This window comes from Humulus lupulus, chromosome 1 (genome assembly GCF_963169125.1).
Source record: "Humulus lupulus chromosome 1, drHumLupu1.1, whole genome shotgun sequence".
In the NCBI taxonomy this organism is placed as follows: Eukaryota; Viridiplantae; Streptophyta; class Magnoliopsida; order Rosales; family Cannabaceae; genus Humulus; species Humulus lupulus.
The window spans coordinates 187,107,393-187,126,610 of record NC_084793.1 but is presented as its reverse complement, the minus strand read 5'-3'; the positions used below and the strand labels follow the sequence as shown (position 1 = coordinate 187,126,610).

The 19,218-nt window shown below is 36.3% G+C and overlaps 1 long non-coding RNA gene across 2 annotated transcripts; it reads right to left on the bottom strand.

Annotated features, from left to right (window-relative positions):
- Positions 1-1,931: 1,931 nt before the first annotated feature.
- Positions 1,932-5,946, bottom strand: LOC133801362 (uncharacterized). Of its 2 annotated transcripts, XR_009876851.1 has the most exons (4): positions 5,477-5,946; positions 4,756-4,926; positions 3,418-3,467; positions 1,932-2,177 (listed from the first exon to the last, which is right to left on the bottom strand). It is a non-coding gene; the product is annotated as an uncharacterized LOC133801362 (long non-coding RNA). The 2 variants fall into 2 exon arrangements; XR_009876850.1 differs by lacking the exon at positions 3,418-3,467.
- Between the last annotated feature and the right edge of the window lie 13,272 nt (positions 5,947-19,218).

The window sequence follows — 19,218 nt, the reverse complement described above, 5'->3', positions numbered from 1 at the left end:
TCGTATACCGATGAAGAAAAATGAGATATCTCCATATGAGTTATGGAAAGAAAAAAACTCAACATAGGGTACTTCAAAGTGTGTGGGTGTCTTGAATATTGCAAGAAAAACAAACCTAATAGAACAAAGTTAGGTTCAAAAGCCATAAAGTGTGCTTTTGTTGGTTATGCCAACAAAAGTAAGCTTATAGGCTATTAGACTTAGAGTCTAATATTGTGATTGAATCTAGAGAAGTTGAATTTTTTGAGAACATGTTATGTTATAGCAATTCTCAAGTTTCAACATGTCTAAAGGAGAAATTGTTATATGAGAACAATTCTCAAGCTTCTACATCCAAAATTATTCTCAAGAGGAGAATTCTCAAAAGAATGTAAAGCAACCCTTTGAACTTAGAAGATGTCAAAGGCTTAATAATCTAGTAGTGGATGAGATAGATTCTCAACGAATTCCATTCTACATGAGAGAAGGAAATAGAGAGGAAGTCATTAGGAAAATTCCTATTGTACTTTCTAGTTGAGGATGATCCTAAGGCTTATAAAGAAGCTATGCAATCAAGAGATAGTGTATTTTGGAAAGCAGCCATCAATGATGAGATGGATTCCATTCTTTCCAACAACACTTGGGAATTGGTAGACCTCCCACTGGGGTCTAAGCTGATTGGGTGTAAGTGGGTATTTAGGAGAAAATATCACACTGACGGCACTATCCAAACTTTTAAAGCTAAATTAGTAGCTAAAGGGTTTAGCCAAAAAGAGGGTATCGACTATTTCGATACCTATGTGCCTGTTGCAAGAACAACTTCTATAAGAATTTTGTTCGCTTTAGCTTCTATACACAACTTGTATGTTCATCAAATAGATGTAAAAATGTCATTCCTTAATGGTGACCTCAACGAGGAGGTCTATATGGAGCAACCTGAAAGGTTTGTCCTACCAAAATATGAACATAAAGTGTGTAGACATGTAAAATCCTTATATGGATTGAAACAACCTCCTAAGCAATGGCATGAGAAATTTGATCAAGCCATTATGTCTAATGGGTTTAGGCATAACAATGGAGACAAGTGTTTGTATTCCAAAACTTGTAAGGGATATGTGATCGTTGTTTGCTTATATGTGGACGACATGCTTATTCTAAGTGATAGCATGAAAGGGATAGAAGAAACAAAGAGGTTTCTATCATCAACCTTCAAGATGAAAGATCTTGGAGAAGTTGACACCATACTTGGTATCAAAGTAAAGAAGCATGGTGGGGGGTTTTGCATTAGGACAAGCCCACTATGTTGAGAAAGTATTGAACAAATTTAACCATCTCAACACTACTACAAAAAAGGCTTTTTAGGTCTCCCTAAAAAAGTTTTTAGGGCTCGTGCAAAGTGAGGTGTTTTAAGACTCGCGTTGCAAGCCCTAAAAGAATTTTTTTAGAGCTCACAACGCGAGTCCTAAAAAATCTCGTTGAGTGCCTTGAGTAAAGTTTTTAGGGCTCTCTTCATGTGTCCTAAAAGAATATTTTTAGGTCTTGTAATGCATGTCCTAAAAGATCTCATTGAGTGTCTTTAAATAATGTTTTTAGGGCCCCTTAAAAGTTATTTTTTTAAATGCGGCTACATTTTTCATTTTGATTTAAAAAATATATCACATTGAGTGTTCGAAATGTATTATATATGTTAGATTTCTAAAATTTAAAAAGAAAATGCTAAAAAAATGCCAAATATTTTTTTGAAAGAAATTTAAATTTCTCAACATGTATTGTATGCTAGCTTATAACATCCTTCATTTTGCTCTAACCAATTGTAAAAATGACATTGTCCATTCTTCTCGAACTGTCAATTTCATGAGTAGTCACTACTAACTTTGTTGTATCATTACACGAACTTTTAAAAAATAATTTATATTTATTTTAAATAAAAAATTACGATTTAAATGAAACAATTATATACAAATGTGAAAATTTATAGATTAATGTAACAAAAATTGTACATTCAATGAGATAGTTACAAATCTAAAAAAATAAATTTGGGAACAAATATAAATAATCAATCTTCTCACATTTATAATACAAAACTAGGAAGTCTAATAATAATAACTTGAGGTAACAATGGATTCTTCAAGCAACTTCTTCGTCCCTTTGCAAAAAATCATCCTCATCAATATCACCACAAACGTTCAAGTTTCTACCTATGGTCCAATGCTAGCAGAATGTCATTTTCACAATAAGAGTAATAATAATAAAAATAATTATATATATATATACATATAAATATATAAGCTTCTTGTGCAATTACAAAAGGCACCATTAAATTTTGAAAAACATATTCATAAAAATTCTAGCACATTCCATCATCAAAAGCCAAACAATTTCCACTCAATATTATTAAGCACTCAAGCAAAAAAAAAAAAAACTATATCTCCATCAATATCCTAATAATCATCAAAATTTCAACAATAATCATAAAACTATTCATATGAATATTCCCCAAAATTTTAATTGATCTTCAATAAAACACAACAATAAATTTCACACTACCACCTCTTATCAAATATGAAATTCAACAATCATTTCAGCATACACCATTAGCACAATCCAAGCCAAATTATGCTCAAGAATGCAAGCCAAAACACTAACTCCAAAATTTGAATATTGTAACTCACTATCAAACAAAATCAATCAATAAGACCCAACCATAAATCAACAAGTCAAATTTTCAGCATAAAATTTCTTCACAATAGAGCAATAACTTTTCTAAAACTCAAAAGATTTCAATGATAATCAATCAAATAAGCAAATCATAGCAACATATAATCCCTAAAATTGTAGGTAATCTTCAATAAAGCACAAGAACTTTACGCAGCTAGCAAATGCTTAAGAAGAGTAAGAAGATAAGTTAAAACAATAGCAAAAATACAAAGAAAAATGAAAGAATTGCATTCACAGGTCGAAGGTACATGAGAATAGGGCCAACAAAAACTAAATTTCATGAGAAATGCATATTGGCAACTTATAACTTATCATACATGATACAACAACATTGTGTATTATTCCATAATTTACAAATTATGAAAATAAAATAAGCATACAAAACAAAACTAAGTATACAAAATCTACTAAAAATCGGACAGCATATTCCCTAATTTACTAGCCTAGCCATTTGTCACAATTAACACCAACAATTCAAACAAATCAAACAACACACATGTTTTCATCCATATATCACCGCAACACACAGAGTTCTCAGAACCTACTTCACTAAGACATGCAAGTTGTCAACATTCTGTTATCACCGCAGAACACAGAATTCCCATAACCTACTTCACTACGAATGAATATCTAAGATATTCAAACTCCACTAAAGTTATACAAATTCTATTCAGAATTATAAAAGATTTATAAATTAAAAAAAAATCAAATACAACATACCTCTTGCAATTAGCTACCAATCCAATGCTTTAAGACATCAAAATATGAACCTAAACATTAATATCAACATTACAAAAAAAAAAAAAAAAAGGCTAGATGTTGACACTTAATTTTAAATTTTTTACATTAATATAATTTAAATAGTAAATCATATTGATTCCTAGAGAGCTTATACCATGTGTTTCAAATCACAATATATATTTTTTAAAAGAATCACTAATGCATTTATAAATCACACACACTTTATAAAGACTATCACTCATTACAATTACCAGCTAGCAAAAAGTACTTAACGAAGAGTTGAACACCCTCTCTGTCACCAATCCGTACATGATAAAAACAAGAAGAAAATCAGAAAGAAAAAAAAAGAAAGTGGATGCCATCACTTTTGAACAAAATGAAAGGAAATGAATGCTAGTATGCTACTGCTCATTTTCATATTAACTGTAACAAGGATATCATTTGTAGACCATCTACCCAAAGCACCACATTTATCTATAACTAAACTTTTCCACTGCAATAAAATTTGTTTGTGAAATTTTTTATGCCAATGGAATTTGATTGAATAATACCTTAAAATTTAATTACTAAGGCAAAAGGAAAATATAAAGGAGCTTATGACTGTAGTGTGCTGAATTTGTATTCTAAATTATTATTTTCTCTCAAGAATTGCTAGCATAGTCTTTTCTCTCTCTTCATTTTCTCACATTAAAAAAAGGGCAAAAGAGTAAAACAAAATCCTAATCTATTAGTTGGTCTCATACTTTTTGTAAGTTCCAGAAGCTTCAATTGTCAATCATTTAAAGCTCAAACACAAACAACATTTAGTATATTGATGTATATGCACAAGTAAGGGCAATTGATCTAGGAATACTGAAAATTTGATTCTTCCTATGGAAAACTTAATCAAGCAAAATATGACATTTAATCTATTCATATCTTATACTCACATCAAAATCAATAATTTTTTTTTCGATCTTGCTTTCTTGAATTATCACATATAATTACTTCTCATCATCTCAAGTCCTAGAAATAGGCATTTATTCAATAAAAATCAATACTATAAAATTCAAAAATCATATGAGAACTTTTATCAAACAGATTGTGTGCGATCTTTTATACTAAAAAGATGATCAATAATTAAATTAAACAATAATGCTTAAATACATCTCAAACTATACAAGATCAACAATTAAATATAATTTTATCTCAAAGGAACCTTTCATCAAACAAATTCAAGACACACAAATAGTACTTATTTTCACAATGATCATTTGTGTCAAATAAAGCTTCAACAATCAATAAAATTTGACTCCAAAATCAATATATATAATTTACCATAATGATTTCAGCTCCAAAATTATGAGGTCTAGAAAATTAATCGTGTGCCCCTGGCGCCTCAAGTTCCCTCGCCAGTCCACCTGCTATATCTTCTTCCTTGAGCCTTCGTTGAAGTTATGAACCCAGCAAGCCACTGTCATGTAATCATTCCCAAGCCGTCACTAGCTACTGCAGTAAGGGAAACTTGCATTAATTTCACACATCACACTTCAAAATCCACTATCACAAACACATGGTTTGCATCATAAAAAGAGAACCCAATGAATACAAGAGTGCATATATATATACTCATATAACAAAACCAAAGTAATAAATCAAATGAAAATTTTAATATTTTATTAACACCAATTGATTCTGCTATTTAGGTGCACCAATAAGTAATATATTCTTCATAGATTTACTTCTGTTTTGCGGGTTAATGTATTTCACAATCCTACAAAATCAAAACCAATATTATAAGCCTTAAAAACAACAATCAAAATTGAAAAAACCAAGCATATATATATGCTTAACATTAGAGAAGCGTGCGTTGATTTGGTACCAAAAGAAAAGAAAAGACAATAATGTTCTCTGCAAATTAGAAAAAGCTAGCTCTTAGAAATCAATATGAATATCATACTTTTTTTAGTGTATTATATATATATATATATTCTTATAACAGAGAAACTCTTCCTCAGAACATGTGTAAAAAGCAAAAATCCATAACAAAATTACTCACCTCAAAAACTCAATTGAAGAAATCACCTGCACCATTGATGCCAATGACTACCATCGAACCACCTTCATCGTACAGCCTGAGCCCTTATCGCAACGTCACTACTGGGTGAATTGAAAGCATTATCTATCAAAGAAATGAAGCAAAAAAAAAAACTGTTGTCGAGACCTTCTCCAACAGTGTCTCCGTCGAGATCCTCTGCTACAGTTGTCGGAGCCGAGAAAACCTAGGAGCCGTGCGTCTACACCTGCCTTCTTCTCCATCTTCGTACGCATGCAGCAGGAACCCAACATGTTGACGACAACACACCAGTTGACTTCACCGTCTGCAGTAGGAGCCTTCGTCGTCGCCAACTGGATCCTTCACCGTCGATGAGAGCTCTTCAGCCGCACGCCTCTCTCTACTTCCTTTTCTTCTTGGTCAATTTTGTGGCTGATCAGAAATAAATCCTAGAGCCCCAATTCGAATCCCTAAATTTTATTTATCCCCTTTTTACTTAATATATAAGGGCACTCTTTGGGTGCCTTTAATACTTCTTTTAGGACACTCAAAGTGAGCCCTTAAAAATTACAACTCATATTGTACACTTAAATTTTCTATTAAGGTCTTTTAGGACTCTCTGGAGTTTTTAGGATACTCATTGCGAGTCCTAAAATGTGTTTTTAGAGTCCTAAAAAATTCGGAGAAATTTTTTAGGACTTACATTTAGGTGAGTGCCCTAAAAAAGTGACCCGTAAAGGGTATTTTGTAGTAGTGCAAGGTTAAAGATGTTAATACTCCATTCGATCATAGTGTAAAACTAAGAAGAATGAAGGAAGAGCGGTGTCTCAATTGGAATACATAAGTGTTATAGGGAGTCTAATGTACGTTGCCCAATGTACTAAACCTGATATAGCATTTGTGGTGAGTAAACTTAGTAGGTTTATAAGTAATCCAAGTGTGGATCACTGGAAGGCTATTGGAAGAGTCTTAAGTTATCTCAAGAAAACCAAAGGACTGAGCCTTCACTACTCCAAATTTCCTTCAATCTTAGAAGGATATACAGATGCAAGCTGGATATCCATTCATGGGGATAACTTGTCCACAACTGGTTGGGTATTTACACTTGGTGAGGGTGCAATTTCTTGGGGTTCCAAGAAACAAACATGTATATCTAATTCCACTATGGAAGCAGAGTTTATAGCTCTAGCTGCTACCGACAAAGAGGCCGAATGGTTAAGGGATCTATAAATAGAGATACCCCTGATCAAAGAGAATGTATCCACTATATCGATACATTGTGATAGCCAGGCAACTTTGACTAGAGCATACAACGGAGTGTATAATGGGAAGTCTAAACAAATCAGTCTAGGACATTGATATGTAAGAGAATTGATTCAAAGAGGAGTCACCTCAATATCCTATGTGAGAACAAGTGAAAATCTGGCGGATCATTTCACTAAGCCACTAAAGAGGGATTTAGTGGCTACATCATCTCGAGGGATGGGACATAAACTCCCTAAAGAGATTCACGATTGATGGTAACCTATCTTAACACTAGTTATTTAACTAGTGTTAGGTTCAATAGGTACAACAAGTTAGTCAAGTGAATATTAGTTGAACTCAAAACAAGTCCCTTCTGAGAGGTTTTTTTTTTTTTAATAGAATTCAGTCTTGTGAAGACAAGTATTTTTGGTAACAAAATATTGTAAGAATTCTACCTATATGGACCTAGGGGTGGTGCTGCCTCTCATGAGAATTGGGAGTATTCTCAAGAACGTCCATGAATAGAAAGTGCACATGGCCATTAACGGTGCAAAGCAAGACATAGAGGTCTCAAGTGAACATCGCAAAGGTGTGTGTGCTATCACCGATTTGTTATCATGAAAAGATGGTTCAATACCTAGTGCAACCAAATTTTTGACAAATTTTGTGATAATTACACTATAGTAAAGTTCAAGTTGAAAAACACTTTATTTTATGCACCAATGCAAGGACTTCTATAAGAAAGAGTTCTGATTTAATCAAGTGGGGGATGTGTTATATTTTAAAATATAATGATTGATTAAATAAGTGTACAATAGATAACTATTTAATCTAGTGGGGGAATGCTATATTATTTTATAATATAATGTAATATTATTTTATTTTATAATATAATATTTTAGATTAAATAAATGTGACAAAGAGTGTCACATATGGTAACATATAATAGAGAGTTACAATAGTTAGATATATGTGAAATATCCAAATATGTAAGTCACAAATTTGTAACTTCCAAATATTGCCTATTATTGTGTAGATTTGTTGTTGCACAATATTGAGATGAATTTCTTAAAGCCATATGTGAAATGGTTGTTAGAGATATGATTTTAACCCCAATAATGTGTTTTTGGGGTTACAAAATCAATTGGGAGGGTGTTGGAACCGTTTGGAAAAACAACCCATTTTTTTGTGCTAAAATTGGTTAGTGGTCACAGCCACAGGATGTTGGTGGCTGCGGCCTAGGGAACAGAGGCTAGTGGCCGCAGCCACTGATGTTCCTGGCCGCGACCACAGGTGAAAAACTGACCAAGTTTTTAAAGTTTTTTCCAACCTTTTTGAATGGCTCCAAAAACCCAAATAACTCCCAAATCTCGATTTTAATTCCATAAACATCCAATTAATCATTGGTAATAACCATGTGGTTTGGCGGAATTTGAAATTCAAAGGGTATCTCTAAACTCTATAAATAGGAGTCTATTGTTCACTTGTAAGACAAAACTTTTCTATCCATTAGAGCACTTGGCTAGAAAACACCTAGAGGCTTGATTATTCCATAAAGCATTTCCAAAATCTGTGAGAGATCCCTTAGTGCTTGAGTTAGGGGGAAATAAGCTTTTGGACAAAGGTTTCAAACCTTATTCAAGTTTGTGATCCGCAACACTCTTCACTTTGGTTGTATGAGTGAGAGTTCTTTGTTCATTGTTTTTGTTCTTGTTCTTTAATTATATTGCTTTTCATATTCTTCTATTATTCTCTATTTCCTCTTTTATTTGTGTCTTTTGTTTTAGAGTTGTAATCTCATCTATAATTGTCATTCTACTACTTCTAATTTATTTGTATCTGTTTGTCATAGAGTTGCATTTTCTATTTCTATTCTCTTCTACCTCTTTATATATTTACATGCAACTTTTGTTAAAGTGTTGTAACACTATTTAATCAATAATTATTTATTTGTAATATTTAGTCTAGAGTTGTATTTTCTTACCAATTTCCATTGAGGCAAATTACATTTTCCTAACAATACAATGCTCTTAGGAATTGACCCTTGATCTAGTTATTACCAACTGAGAATCAAGGAAAGAGACATTTCAAGAATTACCTCTCCCACCAAGTATGATGTGATGGATTTTCAGTGAAGGCTCTTGAACTGACCAATGCTTCAGGGGCCCACATAAATTCAACAAGTAGAGAGTACTTGGATGTTTTGGATAAGTCATACTTTGATCGATTAAGAATGTTTTGGACTACTTCAAGTTAAGAAACAAAACATGAGTAACATTTTCAGCCTTTGATATTACAAAGGCTGAGAAAGTGGGGATTATAGGTAAGGTTCCGGAAGGGACAATTTTGATTTCTTCAGGTGATGTTCAAGGTCACATTATGGGAAGTGATCGGATTGTGCATGATTTAGTTAAGATAGAATCAGTAAGGAATTTTCTAAAGGAACGTTTTAGAGGTTAGAAGTATTGTGAGACTGGCAAAACACATCAGCCTTTACTTGAAGCATCTTTGAAGACTACCATACCCTTGATTGAAGTAACGTAAGAACCTAAAGTTTGTCTAAATGGATAGTTACATACCGGATTTTCAAAAGTTGAAATAAAGGTAGATTATCCTGCCATGGTATCAGTATAAGCATGTGGTGCATTGATAAATAAGGATGGTATGGTGGATACTGCCCTTGTTGTTTAAAAACGAGGAGTTTATAGTGGGAACGTCAGGGGCTAGGGTGTGCCCGTGTGTAGACTGGAAAGTTGATTGTTCATGCTTCACAGTGGTTAAAGGAATAAGAACATAGATGTTTTACACGGGACTAAGAGTTAACAGTATTGCAAGATAGATGCGGTTAGGGTGAGGCGACAACACTTGTGGGAAAGAGGTGTAAGCACTAACATAAAAGTTAAAGGGTTTTGTCACCCATAGGGGTTGAACATGAGATAAAGGCTTTGGTGAGAACTGGTGAATGACTAACAGTGAAATCCTTGATTACCCAGGGAAAACTAACGCTGTAGAGTCCAAGAACTTTACTTAGCTAGTTAGATAGTAGTATTATAGTATTTATAGTATTATCTTTGTAACTGTGGATTTTTGGTTCAGACCGGGAATTATTTGGACACTCATAGTAGTACTTATAGATTTTCTAAGTTTAACCTATAGTTTAAGAATATTGATGTTAACCTAAGGTTTGATTAATATGACTGAAATTAAGGATAATATTTATTATACTATAAGGTTTAGATAAGAACCAATAGGATTTTAAGCACATGTTATGTATGGGTGATTAAGGATTAAGTATTTTGAGGATTTAATTTAATAAGGGGTAAAGTTTGAATGCTATAAGGTCAGTCAGCAGCTTTGAATACGTTGAGGGCTTAGTCAAGGCTGTTTACCCCATTCAAATTAAGCTAAAAATGTGTAATTTCGTGTTTAAATAATCAGCGTGTGCCGATATATCGCAGCATGTAGATACGGAAAACACGAGACGATGCACGACAGCCTCGGGCATACTGGCCCAGGCGATATATCGCCTACAGGGGGCGATATATCGCCTCCTTCAGTATATTTTGAAACATTTTGAAATCGTTTTCCATTCAGCCATTCAACCTCTTGATAAGTCCAGCATCTTTTTGAACGAGTCTTCAGCCTCTGCTGAACAATAATTCAAATTATTTTCACCTAAAAAGCTATTATTTTTATTCAAGTAAAATTAAGATCCTTTCATTCCTAAACTCTATAAATAGGACCTAGTACCCAGCCATTATTCATCGTTTGCTCTAAGTTCAAAGGCTACAAGTGCTAAGTGAGTGTGAGAGTGTAAACACCTGGGTTGTGGAATCATAAGCTTGATCATCATAAGCTTATCAAACACTTTGGGAAGTAAGGTTTTATAGTATTTCGGTTTGAGGTGTAGATTGGTCTTACAAGTCTTCAAGGTAACCCAAAACTCTAGTTCATTTCTGTACTTGTTCTTTTAAGTTCTCATAGTCTTCTACTCAGCCTCTAACCATAATTTTTATTTTGGTTAGGAAATCTAAGTTCTTGAGCAAAAAGGTTTTGGTAAGTATGTGTCTCAAAGGTTTAGTCCTTCCATTCCTTTCATTTCTTTTTCTTCAAATCTACTCACCCTGTTCTATATGGTTTTAGGAGTGTTCCAAAAGTCCCAACTCTGTCCTCACATCCCGGTAACTTTGGTATGGAAAATAGGATAGAATCTATATGTTATATGCTTATGTTATCTTATGTGTTATGCTATGAAATATGTTATAAAATATGTATGTTTGTAGGCTTGGGCATATGACCCATTTGACTAACAAGCCCCAAATAGATTATGGGCATATGACCTACTTAGCTAGTAGGACCCCACTAATCTAATGGGCATATGACTTGATTAGTCTATGGGACCCCAAGTAATAATGGCCATTATAGTATGTGCATGATATAAGTGTTATGTTAAGTTTTTATGTTTCTTATGAAATTTATGTATATGAACTATGTGTTAGATTTTTCCTTGCTGGGCATTAGGCTCATTCCTTTTTGTTTATATGTGCAGGAAAATAGCTATAGTGGCGGTAAGATTCGTGGATGCTTGGGGACTGTGTATCGGTGGTGAATGGAGTCAAGGAGTCGAGAGTTCGATTTTCGAGGATGTAGTCTTGTTTTATGGTTTTACATGTATTTTTCCGCACTTATTATGTAACTCCTTTTATTTTAAATTATGTTTTGTTTTTAAGACAATGGGATCCCATATCCTACTTCATATTTTATGAAAGTAACTCTTATTTCTACAAGTTTCTAATAAAGTTATGGTATTTTCGCAAATGTAAGTTTTATTAAGGGTTTGTATGTATAGTTTCGTTAATGGTCCAAAAGTCTAGAGTAGTGGGTCATTACAAACGCAGAGGTTGATGCCTTGAATTGGAAAGGTCTATGACAGTTGTATGATTCGCAACGAATTACAACAAAGTCAAATTAGGAAACGACCATTATTTGTATAGAATCTGTGATTGATAATTGACAGATATACCTCTACAAAGAATGAAATACAGAAATAAAATCTTGAGGAATGACTAAGAACCCTACAATTTTAACATGGATAGGTTATGATATGAGGATCAGATACGTGTTCTGATGGATGCTGGCATCAAGGTGGAGATTATGGATGAGTCTTATACCACCCCTCATGCTTGTTGTATCCATGAATTTTGAAGGTGTGTTAAGACCCAAAATCAATATACCAAGGGGGCTCATTGCCTAACCTTTCAGCAAGTGAGGGATAAATATTAGAGGCCAAAGAAGCTATTATGACTTTAGGGCATCCTAGAGTTAGTATGGATGAATATAATTATGGACCTTATGGATGGATCGCCTTAGATTACGGGTAAAATAATTTTGTATGAGAAGTTGTGGCTTGATCTATTAAGTTAACACCCGTTTGTTTGTGTGAGCGATTTATTAAAAGAATGAATATATGCGAAAGGAGATCATACGTCCCTGTGGGGCACCGAAGTCAATAGTGTTGGATTAAAACCCTTTATTTATTTCCCAAGTTTTGGAAAGGGTCATAGATGGCAATGAGTATAATAGTGGGATTTTGAATTATGGGTTACCTTCAAAAAGATTGACAACCTGAGGGAACAACATAGACTTTAAGCATTATACTTTGATTATGTAAATTTTAGGGACATCAAGGTAAGTACGATCCCTTGATTGGATTGTTACGGCGATGAATATCGGTCGATAGCCTGAGTGACTCTGGATAAGATACTGTGAGATAGGAAATGAGAATTACCCATTCCGGGGAACGAAATGAGAGACAGGAACTATTCTGGTTCTGAAATGGTCCAGAGGACCAATGAAGGTATTAATGATTGTTAGAGCAGAAGTATCTACTTTATTGAAAAGATATAAAAGTTCTCAAATTTAAATATGGGAACATGGAGTTCCAGGATGGGAGACCTTGTGCCTCTCCGAGTATTGTTGATTAAAAGATAAGATAATTTGGAAATAAAGAGAATATTTGACTCTAGGTTTGTTAGACTTTTGAGATCCTAACAAGGACTAGGCCAGAGGCCTACAGATTAGCCTTAATCCAGCATTGGTAGAGGATCATAAAGTGTTACTACTGCCGATGCTAATGGAAGAGGTGTCGATTACTACCCCTGTTTGGGTTAAGAGACCCTAGAATTACACTGAGACTTATTACGTAAAGAGAAGCCAGTGGGAGTTCTGAATAGAAAGGATAAAGTATTAATGAATGAGACTATCACTTTGGTGAGAGTGTAGCAAAGAAATAGAAAAGTAAAGCACTTGACTCCGAAATTAGAGTCAAACATGCGGGACCAGTATCCCGAGTTGTTTGAATAAATTTTGAGGAAGAAATTTCTACAAGGAAGGGATAGTTGTAACGTCCCAAAATTTCTATTAAGGCTTAGGGCCTAGATTAGCGTGAAGAGAGGGCACATGGAGTAATTATGTGGTAATTAATTTAATAAATATGTGAGTGTGCAGATTATATGAATATATATCATGTTATGGATGCTTATGCATGTTTATGTGTATGAAATGTGCTTATAGGTCCGATTCTGTTAAAAATGGCATTTTCATAATTTTTGACCTGTTGAGGATATATTTGTATTATATATGCGTTATGAGTGATACCACATTATTATGTGGATATATTTGAGTTGTTCGATAGGAAACGACCCTTTCGAGTAATTTAGTAGAAAAGTCACAACGGTGTCTAATACCTGGCTCGTGGTGAGCCTAGGGGTATTTTATTAACTTAGTACACTATCGGGGTTTAGCGGGGAATGATAATTATTTAGTGATCATTTGGGGATATTAGGATTATTTGGGAAATATGGTTTTAATTGAGGATTAGTGAGAAATGATGGCCAAGGACGATTTTACTGTTGAGGACATTATAGAACCAAGGTAAAGGCTACTGGTATTTGTATCTTTTCACTAGCCTTGGATTACCGTAATCCCCTAGAAGCATTTAGAAAATTAGAACAAGTCACAACACTCAGCCTCTTTCTCTCTCTCTCTCTCTCTCTCTCTCGTTTTTTCTCTCTTACTCTCACTGTTAGGGCATTGGAAAGCTGAAGGGAAAAGCATTGATTCTTTTATTTTTGGGGCAAGGCTTTCTGGGGAATTGAAGCCTAATTTGGGCTGGGAGCAGCTAGAAAATGATTTAAACAGAGGTAATTTGAAGTTTTAGGTTATGTACTTTAAAATTTTGGAGTTCTAAAAGTTCTTTATGAATTCTTAGTTTCTATGAGGTGTTGATTGAGTTTTGAGAATGGTTTTTATATTTCTGGATTGTTGGGACCATTGTCATGGTCAATTGTGAGATAAATCGAGTGTTGGGGTGATTTTAGGAGGTTGGGTGTTTCTTAAAATCGCAAGTTTTCTGAGTTCACAGGGTTGTGCCGCAACACTGTTCTTGGAGGGTCGCGACCCATATGAACTCAAGGGCGCTGGGGTTCTTCTGAACCTCCTTAGCGCCGCGACACTTGGTGGCCTGCACTGCGGCACGTGTCCAGGGACATCGGGTTCAAAGCTCCCTGTTTTAGGGCATGTCGCAGCCCTTCACGGGTGCGCCACGACGCTAATTCGGAAGAATAGCCAAGTAAGGTTCGAGTTGCGGGGACTCAAACCTAGAGGCTCAGGAAGGATTCTACTACCCGGTTTAGTAATATTGGAGGTTCTAGAGGCTAGGATTTGGCACGAAAACCTTTCTTTACTCGATATTGATAGATATCCTTTATTATGATTTTGAGTAGGGTACCGCTAGGCTCTGAAGGGGATCGTGCTCGAGAATCTTTTCTAATTATCCAGTTCTTGGACCTAAGGTAAGAAAATTGGTATATGCACATATAGCTATTGAATTGGTATGATTATTATCCTTAAATTCGTATGCTTATTAGCCTTGAATTGGTATGCTTATTAGCCTTAAAATTGTATGCTTATTAGCCTTGAATTGATATGCTTATTAACCTTAAATTTGTATGCTTATTAGCCTTAAATAACCTATGAATGTATGGTATGCCTGATGCTTGGCCATCGCATTGAGCGTTAGGCCAATCAGCAAAGCATGCAGAACGCTGGTCGTTAAGGAAAGTTCATTTGGAGTAGTGGCCTCTACTTGCCCGACATGAACCGTGAGCTGAGTGCCTGTGTATGCACCTTGCTCAATTGAGTCGATCGGTCGAGCTGTTTTTCCCCAGCCGCTTAATTGATTATATGACTAAGATGACTATTCTTTTGTAAAATGTAGAATGTGTTTACAAGTGATAAAATTGGAGTGATTGTATTTGTTATTTGTGAAACGTGTGATTATTGTATTGAATATTTGTATTATTCTTATAATTTGTGTGGTTTTCTTGATGAGCCTTGGTTCATGGGTGCTCTATTGTGCAGGTATGGGCAAGAGTAAGTTGGACCAGCCATGAGTTTGAGAGCTTTAGGGGAAGTGTGTACATATGCAGCCTACTTGACCGCCACGGCAGGGATATCTTGGGAGGAACTAGGGTTGTACCCTGTTTTACCGCTTAGGATGGCTAGTTTGTACTTTATTTGTCTTTTATCAGTCTGTAAAAAATTTTGGGATCCCGTGTATAAACTTTACACTTTTAATGAAAAATGATTATTTCATTGACCAAAACTTTTTTAATACCTAACCTTTGTTCTTTTTTTAATTACACATTTAAGTCCAAATGACTCCCTTAGCGAGCTAGGGACCATTTCAAACTGATAGTATAACGATCTTGGCTAACCAGGGCATTACATAGGCATTCGACTAGAATCTGGAAAATTCCTACACTTAAACGATGTTCATAAATTCTGGTATTGTTCTCTGGCGAGCATCATTTGGCCCCGAGGACACTCCAGTCCCCTATAAATTCTATCTTATCCACTCCCCGAGCAGTAGTCTTAGGGGCTCTGACTTTGGCCAATCCTTATTCGGGTTACGACGCTAAGCTTGGTTTCTCATTTCAGATGTCCCATGAGCTTCAACAACTACACGAGCAGGGACTCTATGCATACGACTCCGAGAAAGTAGAGATGGCTCAAGAAGAAGGAAGACTTCTCGAGAAGGGAAAGAAATTGGTAGAGAGTAGTTTGGCTCTCGTACTAAGGGAAGACCACACCCCGGTGGCGGAGAGGCCACTCTGACTTGGCATCTCGGAGGAAGAGGCAAACATAGGTCCCATGTCGACGGACAAAACCTACACCTCCAAGGGATTTGAGGTGAAGGTGACCCCTAGCAAGCTCAAAAACCGGGGAGCTTTGGAGAGGATTCTAACCCTCCACTGGGTTGACACCCATAACATGTCGGTGCACTTGTCTCAGGAGAATGAGAGAGGGCATGAGAGCATCCACGACCTTGGGGCCTGGAGTGCTTCTCATCTCCAAGCTGATGAAACCTTGCCACTACTCCGGTACTATGTTGACTTTTTGAAGTTTGTCAACATAGCTCCATCCCAGCTAACCTCGATATCGGGTGTTGGTTGGGCTATTGGTTCTGTACAAGTGGAATAACTGGCTCGTTCCTTCTCCAGCTGAGATATTATATATCTATAGCTTTCGACAATGCCCAAAGAAGGATGGTCAGGATGGGTACTACACTCTGATGAATCATAGGTACTCAGGAATGAAGTACAACTCTCCGTGCAGTAATGAGTACCACGCGACGGACTGTAAGGAACACGTCTTCTGAGAAAGTGGCTTCCCCACGCAGACCAATTCGAATCTGTAGCGTCCCAAATTTGCTAATAAGGCTTAGGGCCTTGATTAACATGCCTAGAGGGAAATAATTGATTTATTATGTTAATATGTGAATTTGGTGAGTATGTGATTAGAAATGCATGTTTAGGTGAATTAAATATGAATGTGGGCCCCATTTGGTTGTTAGGGGCATATTTGTAATTTTAGCCCGTTGAGGGCATAAATGCAATATTTGTGTATATTGTGATTGACACCACGTGTGAATGGTGATATATTTGTGATGCAAGACCCAAGACAGTCCTAGGGAGCAGTTTACCTAGAAAGTTACAATGGTGTCAAATACCCGGCTAAGGAGGAGCCTAGGGGTATTTTGGGTATATAATATGAGTTTGGGATTTATTGAGTATTGGGTAGTAATTTAGTAACGATTTGAGTATGCGGGGATTAACAAAGATTTGTAGGTGTACTCGAGGACTTAGCGGGATATGTCAAATGACTATATTACCCTTTGTGGTATTTGAGGACATAGACTTACTTAAGGGGGAAATTCAGTCATTTTGGCAAAAGGATATATACCATTTGGAAGCTGGGGACTCTAGAACACTTAGACAAAACAGAGGAAAGGAAGGAAAAGAACCAAATTTCTCTTAGCTCCTCCCATTAGGTTTTTTTTCTCTCTCCATGGTGTTGGATTTTTTAAGGAACTTAGGCCAGAAATTCAAGAGTTTAGAGGCTTAGTTAGGATCAAGGGTAAGTTTTTAATTCAATTCTTTGTTGAATTCTGCTGGGAAGTGTTGTGGTTGGGAGCTGGTCTGTGTTTTGTTTAGTGGGTTGTTGGGATGAAGTTTTGGCAAGGTTAAGCTTAAGATTCTGGTAATTTAAGCTTGGAACTTGATTTGAAAGCAACTCAGGGTCGAATTCCTACTCAAGGTAAGAATTTCATTGATTTTTGAAGTGAATTTTTTGGTGTGGTTTAAGTTTTGCGGAGTTCTAAATCACTAGGTGATTTTGAGCTTGGATGAGTGTATGAGTTAGTTTTCTTGGGTTTATGTATTGTGATGTTGTTCATCTGGATTTTTGGGTCGAATTGGAACTTGGGTGTACTTGGGTAATAATTTAGGTAAGTTTTGGCTCGGGAAACATAGTGGGAAAAACCCAGTTTTCTGCATTCGCGTATGAGCGTCGTGGCCCTGTTCTTCAGTGTCGCGGTGCTGGAACAAGTCCAGATAAGGAGCCCCTGCTGGGTGCCGTGGTCCTTGTAGGGTTGTGTTGCAGTTCTAGTCCTTTTTCAGGGTGTAGGATGTTGTGCTTTTAGGGTTTTCGCCCAAGGGCTCGGGGGATGCTTTCGCCACCTCGTGTGGGGAAACGGGAGGTCCCGAGAGCATGGGATTGGTTCCGAGGTACGATTATGACTAGGTCTTTAGTGAGGCTCAGATTAGAGGACTATGCTCGGGATTTTAGTGCTCAAGAAGCTCGGGACACAGGTAAGAAAACTGTTGTACCCGTAGAGCAAGGCGTAGCCCAATAGTTTGTATTGTAGGGCACGACCCTATGTGATTGAATTGCAGGGCGTAGCTCTATTGTTTATGTTCTGTATTTGTTTAAGTATTTCTTGATTATATGTTATCTATTGCATACTTGTGAATGAACGGCAAAGGCCGGGAACAGCGTTAAGCACGTGGAGTGCAAGGCCGAGTATGGCAAGGGCGGGAGCGGCGTTGAGCACGTGGAGTGAAAACCGCTAGGGTGAGACCCTTCACGTATGCATGAGTCATCCTAGTGGTATAGACTGTGAACCCAGGGCCTAGTAAAGCGCCTGGGATAGCATGGTCGCTATATGTTTAGCCTGTTGGCGGCTTTGTTATATGATGATTGATAGATATGCATATGTTTATTATTTGTGTTGAGTTTTCTTGCTGGGCATCGACTCACGGGTGCTCTGTGGTGCAGGTAAGGGCAAGGGAAAGGTCAACCAACCATGAGTATAGAGAGCGTGAGGTGTCACGTACATGTTCGGCAAACTTGGCTGACCGTGCCAGGGTTATTTTGGGAAAATGCAATGTATAGACCTAAATTTGTCGCCTAGTCGACCTTAAATGTATTTTGAGATGCAAAGTATTTTCTAAACAGTATCTTGGGATCCCAAATGTATAACGCTTTACAATTTCAATGAATGACTTCATTTTCAAATTAAATGATTTTTAGTACAGTTTAGCCACACTTTTAACCTAAAACCTCGATTAGCGAGTTAATTGCACGTTTTAAACTCACTTAGTAACAGCTCTAAGGAAGTAGGGCGTTACAGAATCTTCTTCTGGATTTCACTAGGGTTAGTAAGTATTACTCCTCGAGTAATTTTGTTTACTAGTCCTTCACTCGAAGTTGGTCCTTAGGGTCGTAATTGTTTATTTTCAGATTCCTTCTACCACACACCTTTTGTTGACACTTACAAAGAAAGGTTCAAGAAAATGAACGCCCTTCTAGACGAAGAGATAAGCCTCACCTTCCTCGTCATAGAGGCTCATCATCAACAGTATTGGCTACTTTGGGAGGGGCAAAGGATAAGCTCTATGGTCCTCACCAGCTTCCGTGACTCGAAGAAGTCACTTCACGAAGCGAGGCTCCACACGGAGTGCATAGTAGCGAAAGCTCAATACAAGTACACTCAAAGTCTTTGCGAGGATCACATGGAGAACGTTCTCCCAATTAAAGTCATCGTGGAGGCGAGAGAAGATTTGGAGCTCAAGGTAGAGCTTGAGGTAGGGAATGAA